Here is a 12,919-nt window from a genome sequence, read left to right on the forward strand (position 1 = left end):
GGTTGGGAGTCAATGAACTGGAAACATGCAGTCTGCACTCCAGCAGTGTTCCCAATCCTGTTCCACTTTGATCTCTCCAGCCTGTGTGTAAAAGAAGCTGTAAATGCAAAGGCTGCTGTTTTTCTGGTCAATCCAAGTACGATTTGTATGTGGCAAACTTCCAAGGGCTGTCACAAAAGAAATGCAAATTAATAGGCTTTTTATAAAATTATTTTGTTCACCATTCAAGATTCAAAGAAATGTGATTTGCCATGTATCAACATGAAGGAAGAGTAGCAGTTGAATTCAATGGATTTTTTCATGATTTGAGGCATCAAAAAGCACTTCTTAAGTAAATAAATACTTTGGAATTGTAGTCACAGTTTCAATGGAAAACCTGTGCCTGCTAATCTTTTATACAAACTTGTGTGATCATGATGAGGAAACTATTTGTAGGGATAAAGCCAGAGAGATAGCTCCTGTGTTCTCCCAAAAAAAATGTCTTTTGCATCAAGCTACAAAAGCATTATATTTCATCTTAAACAAAGCACCACCCATATAATTATGCCCGCTCATCTCAATGCTGGAGGGCATGTCTAGATTTTTGCTCTAAAGGTCTTGGTATGAGACTTGAATCAATTATCTTTCGATATTAGCCAGATGCATGCTACACTTACCACATGCTATGCTTGATTTTACTAATGCACTGGATCAGAATCAGGTTTAATATCATTAGCATATGCTGCAAAATGTGTAATTTTTGCACAATACAATGCATAATAACAGAAAAAGCATGAATTACAGTTAGTATACTAAATATGGCTGAGGGGTAGAAGCTGTTCCTAATTCAATGAGTAGGTGCTTTCAGGCTCCTGTTCCTTCTTCCTGACAGTAACTATTAGAACAAGGCATGACTTGGGTGGTGTGGGACCTTAATCATGGATGCCGCCTTTTGAGGCATTGCTCCTTGAAGATGTCCTGGATACTACTGGAAACATTAATCTATGAAAGAAATGTGCAGTTGAATAACCCAGTGTAAATTAAGTGTTGGTTCAATTGATACAGCACTTGTTGATCTTAAATTTATTTCAGCATCTCTGCTAGATGATTTAAAGTCAGCAAACATTCTGTATCTTTGTGATTATCAGACAGTCTCTTAGGATATGTGGGAAGATTTGAATGTTCAGATGGGAAGGGGACTGAACTGGCTAGGTAAAATGCTTGGTGAATAGTTTACCTCCTTTACTGTCTAAATTCACAGACAGAAAGAAATACTCAGGCAAGGTATCAGTGTCTGTTTCCATTGAAAAACGCAGATCAATGTGAGTCATTATGTTTAAAGGATCAGTGGGTAGTGTAAATAATTGTAAAGATAATCTTTACACGGTTCATGTAGTATGATCATGACATCCTATCATTTCAGAACCATTTGGATCGGTTCAATAAGCAATATTCTATTGATACTTCTACTTCTGACTAATCACCTCTGTTGGCAGCATAGAAAATCCATTAAAATATTGATGTTTAGTGTCAGGATACCTAATGAAGTATCTGGACAGTAGTACAGCGTGAGTTAGTATTCTCCAAGCAGTGATAATTGTAGGCAATGGAGGTTTGGATAAACTGGGGGCCTGAAAAGAACTCTCTATTTATGAAATAGATATAATATTACTTAAGAACATGCAAAGGGAAAATGCAGTGATGTGTGAGAAGAAGGAAGTAATATTCTTTCCTGTGACATAACCAGAAATGAATGTGATGTTGGTGGGTCTACTTTTGCCGAAAAATGAATAAAGACATAATAAATAAAGAGCTGCAAGTTTGGCACGTAAAACCAAAGGTCAGAGGAAATGGTTAATGAATCCATGATCTGGTGAAGGGCTTGAACAAAAAGTGCTAACTATGAACTCTTTTAAATACATAAAGAGTTGCACGATCACTGCTGAAGGAATTCAGGTAAAACTAGTTAATATGGAACATATTGTTCTGGAATGGAACATTTTGACAGGGAAATGTAAAAAAAACAAAAAACGATAAAGGATGAGAGATTGCAGAAAGGTCACATGGCTCAGAGATGGTAAGTATGTAGATACTTTAAATAATTAGGAAAGCTAAAAATATTATTTATTGTTAAAAGAGATTGAATACAAAATTAGAGAGGTTATGATCCAGTTCCATCAGGCACTGATGAAATCACACCTGGAGTATTATGCACAATCTGAGTTTGCTCATTTGATAAAGAACATTCTTGCATTGGGAGCAGTTCATTTATTAGACTAAAATCTGGAATATACATGTCGTCTAATGAGGAAAATTTTGACAGGTTAGTTGTTTTAGCTGCTGAAGTTTAGTAAAATGAGAAGAAATTCAAGGAAATATATAAGGTGCTATGTGCGTAATTGGAGAGGATGTTTCTTTTTGTGGGAGAGGCTGGAGTTAGAGATAGCAGGTTAAAAATAATGGGTTACCCATTCAAAGATGAGGTGACTTCTTTCACTCAGAAATGTCATGAGCCTTTGGAACTCTTTGTAAACAGTGGTAGAAGTTGCCTTTAAAATTATTTCCAGGCAGAGATAAATGGATTCTTGATAAACAAGGGGTGGAAGGTTACTGCAGACAGAGAGGTACATTGAGTTGAATTGACAATCAGATCAGAATGAGTTCATGAAACAGTACAGAGTCACCCAGGGTGCAGGACACCATAGTGAATGAGAAGTCAATAAAAATGGCTGGTGTTCCCTTTGTTCTGTTTCTCCATGTTATATGGCTACAAAATACTTTAACAAGGCCTTTTACAATGTTCCAGATGTGAGGTTGAACAAGAAGGTTCAGTTGCTTGGCTTTCAAGATGAGATAGCAAATTGGATTAAATGCTGGGTTGGCAGGAGAAGCCACACAGTGCTAGTAGATCATTGCTTCTCTGACTGGAGGCCTATGATGAGTAGGGGGGCACAGGGACTGGTGCTGGGTCCATTGTTGTTTGTCATCTATTTTAACATTTTGGATGATAATGTGGTTAAATAGATCAGCAAATTTGTGGATAATATCAAGATTGGGGGTATAGTAGACAGCGAAGAAAGCTATCAAGGTTTGCAGCAGGAATTAGACCAGCTCGAAAAATGGGCTAAAGAACGGCAGATGGAATTTAATGCAGACAAGTGTGGGGTTTTGCATTTTTAAAGGACAAACCACGGTAAGACTTACACAGTGAGGCATTGAGGAGCGCAAAAGAACAAAGGGATCCGAGAATACAAGTCCACAGTTCCTTGAAAGTGATATCACAGGTCATAAAAAAAACTTTGGCCTTCATAAATCAAAGTAATGAATACAGGAAGTGAGAAGTTATGTTGAAGTTGTATAAGAGGTTGTTAAAGCCTAATTTGGAATATTTTGTACTGTTTGGTCACCTAAGTACAGGAACAATGTTAATAAGACCAAAAGATTGCGTAGAAAATTTACGAGGATGTTGCCAGGTCTTGAGGTCCTGAGGACTAGTGAAAAGTTGAATAGGTTACATACTTATTCCCTGGTGTAGAAGAATGAGGGGAATTTTGACTAAGTATACATAACTATGAGGGGGAGAGATAGGGTAAATGCAAGCTGGCTTTTTTCAATGAGATTGGGTGAGACTAAAGCTGGAGATCATATGTTAAGGGTGAAAGGTGAAATGCTTAAGGAGAGCATGAAAGTGAACTTCTTCACTCAGAGGGTGGTGGGAGTCTAGAACAAGCTGCCAGTGGAAATGGTGGATGTTCAACTGCAACACAAGAAAAATCTGAATAGATGCCTGGATGGAAGGGACATGGTGGGCTGCAGGCTGGATGCATGTCGATGGGACTAGGAAGATTAATAATTCAGCACAGGCTAGATGGGCTGAAGGGCTTGTTTCCTTGCTATAGTGTTCTATGACTATATGACTCTAAAATGAGATTTGGTCAGGAAATCCCGGGTTACAGGTGTAAGGAAAAGTGGAAAAGACTCCAAATTCCTTCGTGGGAAACAGTTTGGCAAGGGGTCCACTCATAGATGGACAAAAACGGGACAGCCCAAGATTACATGCTATATTTTTACAGCTGATGCATGCCTATGGTAATTTGGTGAATATACAAGCAATACACATAAAATACTGAAGGCTATCAGCAGGTCAGGCAGCATCTACGGAAAAGAGTATAGTCAATGTTCCAGGCCGAGACACTTCAACAGGACTGGAAGAAAAAAAGTTGAGGAGTAAGGGGGGGGGGGGAGCTGAGGGGAGGAAGAAACACAAGGTGATAGGCGAAACTGGGAGGGGGAGGAATGAAGTGAAGAACTGGGAAGTTGTTTGGTGAAAGAGATACAGGGCTGGAAAAGGGGGAATCTAATAGGAGAGGACAGAAGGCCATGGAAGAAAGAAAAAGAGGGAGAAGCACCAGAGGGAGGTGATGGGCAGGCAAGAAGATAAGGTGAGAGAGGGAAAAGGGGATGGGGAATGGTGAGGGGGCGCCATTAAAGGAAATCTGAGAAATCAATGTTCATGCTATCAGGATGGAGGCTACATTGACAGAATATAAGGTGTTGTTCCTCCAACCTGAGTGTGGCCTCATCACAACAGTAGAGGAAGCCATGGATAGACATATTGGAATGGGAATGGGAAGTGGAATTAAAATGGGTGATCCTGCTTTTTCTGGCGGACATAGCGTAGGTGCTCAGCAAAGCGGTCTCCCAATCTATGTTGAGTCTCACCGATATAGAGGAGACCACATCCGAAGCACCAGACACAGTATATGACTCCAACAGACTCACGGGTGAAGTGTCACCTCACCTGGAAGGACTGTTTGTGGCCCTGAATGGTGTGTTGTTGGTGAATATACAGTCAAGGTTATGATTAATGGTTGTCCAACAATGATGGTATTTTATATCTATGCTTATTAAAGTAGACTATGACCCCTAAAACAGTTGCTCAGTCATTATAGGTACTGACCTGTGAGTATTCTCCAGGGAGGCTATAATGGCAATGAGATTGCAACTAATGTTACCAATCTTTCCTTATCTCGAATGCTAATTAACGCCTCTTCTGAGTTTGGCTAAGGCACTGAACTGTTAAAACAAAGGGGGTCCCTATTTCTGGGATGAAGTACAGGGAACATAAGCTAAGTGGTGCGCAACTTAGTGCTTCCTCTTGGCTCACCCATTATCTCTGAGGATATCATTATAATTATCATGTAATGCCTCTATACCTTGTGTAAAATTATCACCCACCTAGCTAAAGCAGACTTTGGCAACTGAATGTACAGTATCTGATTCTCCCATCTTCATACTGGGTGAGGAAAAACTTGTCTAGAGACTCAAACTATCATTCTTAGATTTATATGACTTCACATGTTATTTTTGTTGACAAGCCTATCATTTTTCACATGGCCCATAAACTGCTGATGGTGATACTTAGACAAAAATTAGCCATCTTATCAATGGTGGTTGCACAGTTCTTAGGTTGTTACTGAAGCTGTTATTGGTAAACAATATTGCAGGAAAATGCTACAACATTTCTCACTTATGAAAAAGCAACAATTTGGAAAATAGGTATTACCTACAAGTTGTTATTGTAACTTTCTCATGAGAGCCAAAATGATTTGCATTCTGCCTGTAAAGGATTTTTTTCTGTGTGAAAAGTATCTGAACATTTTGTGACAGCTTGGAGTGAATCAAGAATGAAGAGATCAGATCATCTTGGAGAAAGCAACAGGTGAGCCTGGATTAGGGCTACAGAATGGCGATTTTGGACATACAACAAGTGAATACGAAAACATACACAGCATATGCGAATCATTCACATGAACACAGTAGACAGAGGTTACGTCGTTAGGAACTAATGAGGACAACAACAACCTGGGACAAACTGCTTGGGGTGTGTCAGGATTACAACCACAACTACTCCCAGTTCCTTGTGCAAACCGGGAAGTAACTGGCTCAGCCGTTCCAGCCAGTGCACAATACTTATTTTAAAATGACAACTGACTTTTTTCTCCATTCAGCTGGTAGTTGGTTGGAAGAGTTGTTTGGGTCAATCACCTTAACAAATGGATCATGGGTGCTCTTGGGTCACTTTTTCAAACCTTTTTCACCCTGCTTTTAATTGGTGCACAGTTCAGTCTGCACACTTTGACACATCACTCCACTTCAATGGAATCTGTCATTTTGTTGTTGTTCAGTCATTAAATTTTGTTGTTGTTCAGTCATTAAGTCAAGTCTGACTATTTGTGATCTCATGGATTTCTTCACACCAAGCCTTCTTGTTGGAAACTGCCTTTCTAAGGTTCCCTAAGGTCATACACATTGTTTGAGTAATATTATCTATCCATTGTAACTTCTGTCGTCCTCTTTGTCTTTTACCTTCTGTTTTACCTAACTTCAAGTCATCTCCAAGGAATTCTGTCTTCTCATGATGCGGCCTCCTAATGAGCAATCTGTCTGCATTCTTTCGAGTATTGACTTGTTGTATCTTCTTACTGTCCAACGAACAAGAAGATCCAACATTTTCCTCCAGCATCCAAGTTCAAAGGCATCAATTCTTCTGTATTCAGCCTTACTAATAGTCCAGCTCTGACAGCCATACATCACAACTGGAGATACCATAGACTTGACTATATGGATCTTTGTAAATAATGTTCTGTCTCTGCTCTTCAGTATTTTATCTAAATTTGCCATTGCTGCCCTCCCCAAAAGTAAGCGCTGTTTAATTTTGTGGCTGCAGTTACCATCCATAGAAATCTTTGAACTGAGGAAGACAAAATTCATTACGGCTTCCACTTCCTTTCCATTTATTGACATAGTGTTAATAGGATGATATAATCTTGGTTTTCTTAGTATTAAGCAACAAGCCAGTTTATGCACTTTCTTCTTTCACTTTAATTGGAATCTTCCCCAGATCCTCCTCACTTTCAGCCATTAAAGTAGTATCGTCTGCATATCTGAGGTTGTTAATATTTCATCCGGCAATTTTGATTCCAACATTTGAGTTCTCTAGACCAGCATTTCTCATGATGTGTTCAGCTTTATTTAATATCAAGTGTAGTCTAACTGCTAATGCGGAGGCTCGGCAATTTGGCTACATGGCGACAGAAACAATGAAGGAGCAGTTGGTGGAGAAAGGTTCCAAGTGCTTATGAGATAACAAGTTGCATTTTTTCCTTAGGTACAGGGCTATTGCTTATGTCACTGTAGATTTTCTCCCAGCTAAGTCACTGGTGTGTTGATTTTTGCAGATATGGCTGAGCTTGGTGCAGCCAAATTTGGAAGAACATTTAGGCTTGCAGAAAGGGCACTATTGAATTGTCAAAACTCAGACTGTTTTAGGTTCAATGGTTCCATTTAGTATTAGAGAAGGTATACAGTATACAACCTGAAATTCTTGCTTTTCATGAACATCCACGAGAACGGAAGCGAACCTCAAAAAATGAATGACAGTAAAATATTAGAACTCCAAAGCCCTTCCCACGCAAAAGCAGCAGCAAATCATCAACCCTCCCCCACTCCTCATCCCCCACTTAGTTCAGTAGGAAGCATCAGCACCACGACCCACCGACCAAGCAATGGCAAAGCTCCTAAAGAGAGTCCATGATCTGTAGTCGAACAAAAACTAATTGTTCACCTGACAATTCAACATGCTACAGGCTCTCTCCCCATCCCTGATAAAGGGACAGAGAGATGTCACCCCTCTTCCATAGAGAGAGGCGAGACCAACAAAATAAAATGCACTGATTACATGGGGAGGGGCATTGCTACAAACTTGCTATGGAGGTTGGTCGAAGTGGGAGTATGTGAAGTTTATGAAAATGATGGGAGCTCCATGATAATGATGGGCAACAGAAGGTGACTAATTCAGTATGTCAAGTTCATACATAAAACCCAAGAAAATGGTGAGCAGAGACCTAAAATTGAATGGATCAAACATTCACCAGAATTGATGGTAGCTGGAATGAATGCTTGAGGGATAACTTTTGCAGTAAGGTTATCTTAGAGGTCAAGCAGACCACTTGGTTGATTTAATTTATAATTCATTTAATTCATAACTGTGTAAGCAAATTTAAATCCAACTTATTGTATAATTTAAGCCATTTAAATACTTGATGGTCTGTAAGAATTATTTTTGTTAAAAAGTAATACGTAGAAAAATGAAAATACCTTGACGAACGTTACATACCATTTCATATGACCTTGTTACAATGATGCACTCAGTCACTGCATTTTAATGAGAGCTACTGTCCTCAACACAGGATACTCTGATTACAGCACTATCTCTGCCTAATCACCAATGTTCATAGCAACTCAGGGGAAACTAACAGATATGAAGGGAAGAACTTAATAGAAAGTCAGATGTATGTCTTAATTCCCCAAAGCTAGTGGGTTTTCTCCTTAATGACCCAATTATAGACATTTCTTTATATTTTTAGCATTCATTGGGCCATAACAATTGCAAGATAAGAAAAGATTATTCCACTATCTTGTGCCCAGTAATTGCATAATGTGGCAACAAAGGAATTGCTGCCTAATCATGCTGACTGATTTTGGTTAGTTAAACTATAACAAAATTAGACATTAGATGAAAAAATTTCAAATAATGAGAAGTCCTGAGAACCTAGGGTGAAAGTTACCTGTTTGTCTCAGGTAACCTACTGTATACTTCTGATAGACCACATCACAGAAATATTAATCTATTAATTTAACCTATCCAAAATAGTTGGATGATTTGATATTTCCTGCTTCCACCATGATGCCAGGAATCTAGTTTAATAGGTTCAATTGAATATTGTATGAAATATGAGTGAAATATTGCTTTTATTGATTTATAATTACCCATATTGTTATTACTACTTCCATTCTTTTAAATTTCCAAATTTTGATTCAACTGAATGATAGCTTTTTCACTGTACTGGGACTGCTGCTGTTTCATAGAAATGACCTGCATGAAAACATAGATGGGTGGGTTAGTAAGTTTGCAGGTGATACAATAATAGGTGGTTTTGTGGATAGTGTAGAAGACTGGCAAAGAGTACAATGGGATATAGATGAGTTGCAGATATGGGCAGAGAAATGGCAGATAGAGTTTAACATGGTCAAGTGTGAAGTGTCGCACCTTGGTAGCTCAAATGAAGAGAGCTGATAAGCTAATGGATCTTGGAGTCCAAGTTCATATCTTCCTGTAAGTGGCTACACAATTTGATAGGGTACTTAAGAAGGCACATGCCATGCTTGACTTTATTAATTGAGGCTCTGAGTTCAAGAATCAGGAAGTTATGCTGCAGCTCTGTGAAACTCTAGTTAGGCCGCATCAGGAGTATTGCATATAGTTTTGTTTGCCCCGTTATGGGAAGGATGTCGAGACTTTGCAGAGACTGCAGATGACATTTACCCAGATGTTGCTTCGATTAGAGACACAATCTGAGTAAGTAATTAACTTAAAATTACTTAGAAAACAGTGCTCATTTAAAGAGCAGGCAAAACTGATAACAACTACTGTCATCGTAAATGGAATAATATTTCTAGAACAAAACTGCATGGAAGATAGCTACATAAAGATAATTGCATAAACTGGATCATAGACACACAATAGCATTCATGTTTGATTGACTAGCATATTACAGGGAAATGAACAATCAAGTTTGCAGCTGATTCTTTTCCTCTGTCATTTATTAATCTCTACCCTCTCATTGTAATGTTCATATCAGGTCTTATTTCAACTTCCAAATGGTCCAGTTAATTTCTGACAAAGTTAGATTTTCTTTCCCACTACCCCACCCCTGATACCTCAATATTGAATAGTTTTGTCTGTATTCTTTTCAAAACTCCTCAGCCAACTTCTCCATCTCTCACAATATGTTCCAAAACCACTGCCGGTTCCATCTCTACACAAGGCTTTTGATCATGCCTTAAAATATCTAAACTCAACTGTAAACACAAGGAAGCCTTCAGATGCTGGAAATCCAAAGCAGCATGCACAAAATACTGGAGGAACTCAGCAGCTCAGTCAGCATCTATGCAAATAAATAAACAGTTGATATTTCAATTGTTCCAAAGTCCTGAAGAAGGATCTTAGCCTAAATAACTGCTCATTAAATCCAACTTTTTTGCCTTTGTTTTGTGCAACTATTAATGATAATACTAATGATACATTTAATGGTACAGGTGAACTGACCTTGCTTACCTATATTAATTGTCACCTGCTTTGAAAGATAAAGCCTGTGCCCCTCAGCTTTGTGGAGTACTTCGTCATGTCTTCAACCTGAGCCTGAGGCTCTGGAGGGTTCTTGTGCTGTGGAAGACGTCCTGCCTCATCCCTGTGCCGAAGACGCTGTGCCCCAGTGGCCTCAATGACTACGGACTGATGGCATTGACCTCCCACATCATGAAGACCCAGGAGAGACTTGTTCTGGAGCTGCTCCGGCCTATGGTTAGGCCACACTTAGATCCCCTCCAGTTAGCCAGTGCGTTCAACACCATCCGCCCTGCTCTGCTGGGGGAGAAGCTGACAATGATGCAGGTGGATGCTTTCCTGGTGCCATGGATTCTTGATTACCTGACTGGCAGACCACAGTACATGTGCTTGCAACACTGTGTGTCTGACAGAGTGATCAGCAGCACTGGGGCTCCACAGGGGACTGTCTTGTCTCCCTTTCTCTTCACCATTTACACCTCGGAATTCAACTACTGCAGAGTCTTGTCATCTTTAGAAGTTTTCGGATGACTCTGCCATAGTTGGATGCATCAGCAAGGGAGATGAGGCTGAGTACAGGGCTATGGTAGAAAACTTTGTCACATGGTGTGAGCAGAATTATCTGCAGCTTAATGTGAAAAAGACTAAGAAGCTGGTGGTAGACCTGAGGAGAGCTAAGGTACCGGTGACCCCTGTTTCCATCCAGGGGGTCAGTGTGGACATGGTGGAGGATTACAAATACCTGGGGATACGAATTGACAATAAACTGGACTGGTCAAAGAACACTGAGGCTGTCTATAAGAAGGGTCAGAGCCCTCTCTATTTCCTGAGGAGACTGAGGTCCTTTAACATCTGCCAGACGATGCTGAGGATGTTCTATGAGTCTGTGGTAGCTAGTGCTATCACGTCTGCTGTCGTGTGCTGAGGCAGCAGGCTGAGGGTAGCAGACACCAACAGAATCAACAAACTCATTCGTAAGGCCAGTGATGTTATGGGGATGGAACTGGACTCTCTCACGGTGGTGTCTGAAAAGAGGATGCTGTCTAAGTTGCATGCCATCTTGGTCAATGTCTCCCATCCACTACATAAGGTACTGGGTGGACACAGGAGTACATTCAGCCAGAGCCTCATTCCACCGAGATGCAGCACAGAGAGTCATAGGAAGTCATTCTTGCCTGTGGTCATCAAACTTTACAACTCCTCCCTTGGAGGGTCAGACACCCTGAGCCAATAGGCTGGTCCTAGACTTACTTCCTGGCATAACTTATATATTACTATTTAACTATTTATGGTTTTATTACTATTTATTATTTATAGTGCAACTGTAACAAAAACCAATTTCCCCCGGGATCAATAAAGTATGACTATGACTATGACTAAAGCTGTTTGTCAGTAACAAGGTAAGGAAATTAATTTTTTAAAATGTCATTTTTGGAATCATAAGGTGCATCAACAGAAAGATGTTAAAATGCAAATTGTGTAGGTTAATATTGTAATGCTACTGTGACAGGTGATGAAACATAAATTATAGAGAATATTCAAGATGTCATCATTTACTTGACACTCAACCTTTGAAATGAATTCTCATATAAATAAATCAGATGGCTTAAGGGTTACTCACAAGGCCCAAACTTGGAAAACAAAAGAAAGAAACTACAATGAAAGGGCGGAACTAATTACTAGTAGCAGAAATACAGCAGAAAACTATTTGGAATGACATTCAGCAGTATGTGAATGGAATTTTTTTATTCTTGAGTATGTACGATGGAGAGCAGTCTGCTGTGATTTGGTTGCAGAGGAAAACTTTTCAGGGTCATGGAAGGAATTAATTTTGCTCCTCAGCAAAGTAATTCAGTATTTGTCCATGTAAGCAGCCAGGTACTGCAAATACAACCTTTCAGCTAGATGTTATTAGAGCTGCAGTGTGAACAATAGTAGGCCCCTTTGAAATGGCAATATCACTTCCATACAACTTAATGAAAATTACTCCCAAAGACTGATCGAAAGGGATTGGAAGGAGGAAAACGTCTACTCCTCTATTACTTTTTGAACAAATTCACATAAATAAAGTTATCATCTGCCTCCTTCTAGTAATTTCTCAGCAAAGTAAATTTATTTTATTTCTACAGGTTAACAGTTGTAAAAGCATTACAAGGAATAGAGACTGTACATTTATTTCTCAGAGAATTGTATGATTTCATTAAATGAATAGGAATAACTGAGATATTAGGCATCTGTTAGTCTCATGAGACCATGGATTTCTGCCTTGGAAGGTTTCCAGGGCGCAGGCCTGAGCAAGGTTGTATGGAAGACCGGCAGTTGCCCATGCTGCAAGTCTCCCCACTCCACACCACCAATATTGTCCAAGGGAAGGGCACTTGGACCGATACAGCTTGGCACCGGTGTCGTCGCAGAGCAATGTGTGGTTAAGTGCCTTGCTCAAGGACACAACATGCTGCCTCAGCTGGGGCTCGAACTAGCAACCTTCAGATCACTAGACTGACCCTTAACCACTTGGCCACACGCCAACACACAACTGAGATATTACTGGTGATACTAAAAGTCAAATGTAGAGTTTTTTTTCTGTTGTGTTATTAAAGGCATACCTCACAGTTTTTTCTAGGATGCAGTCAGAGTGAGAAATACAGTGCTTGACAAAAAATGTCTAATGTATTCCATTCCAATAATTGTTGCAAATAGCTTGCATGTATTAAAACTCTGAACATATATTGCCCATTTTGCTTTATTGGC

The sequence above is a fragment of the Mobula birostris genome, chromosome 5, assembly GCF_030028105.1.
Source record: "Mobula birostris isolate sMobBir1 chromosome 5, sMobBir1.hap1, whole genome shotgun sequence".
Lineage (NCBI taxonomy): Eukaryota > Metazoa > Chordata > Chondrichthyes > Myliobatiformes > Myliobatidae > Mobula > Mobula birostris.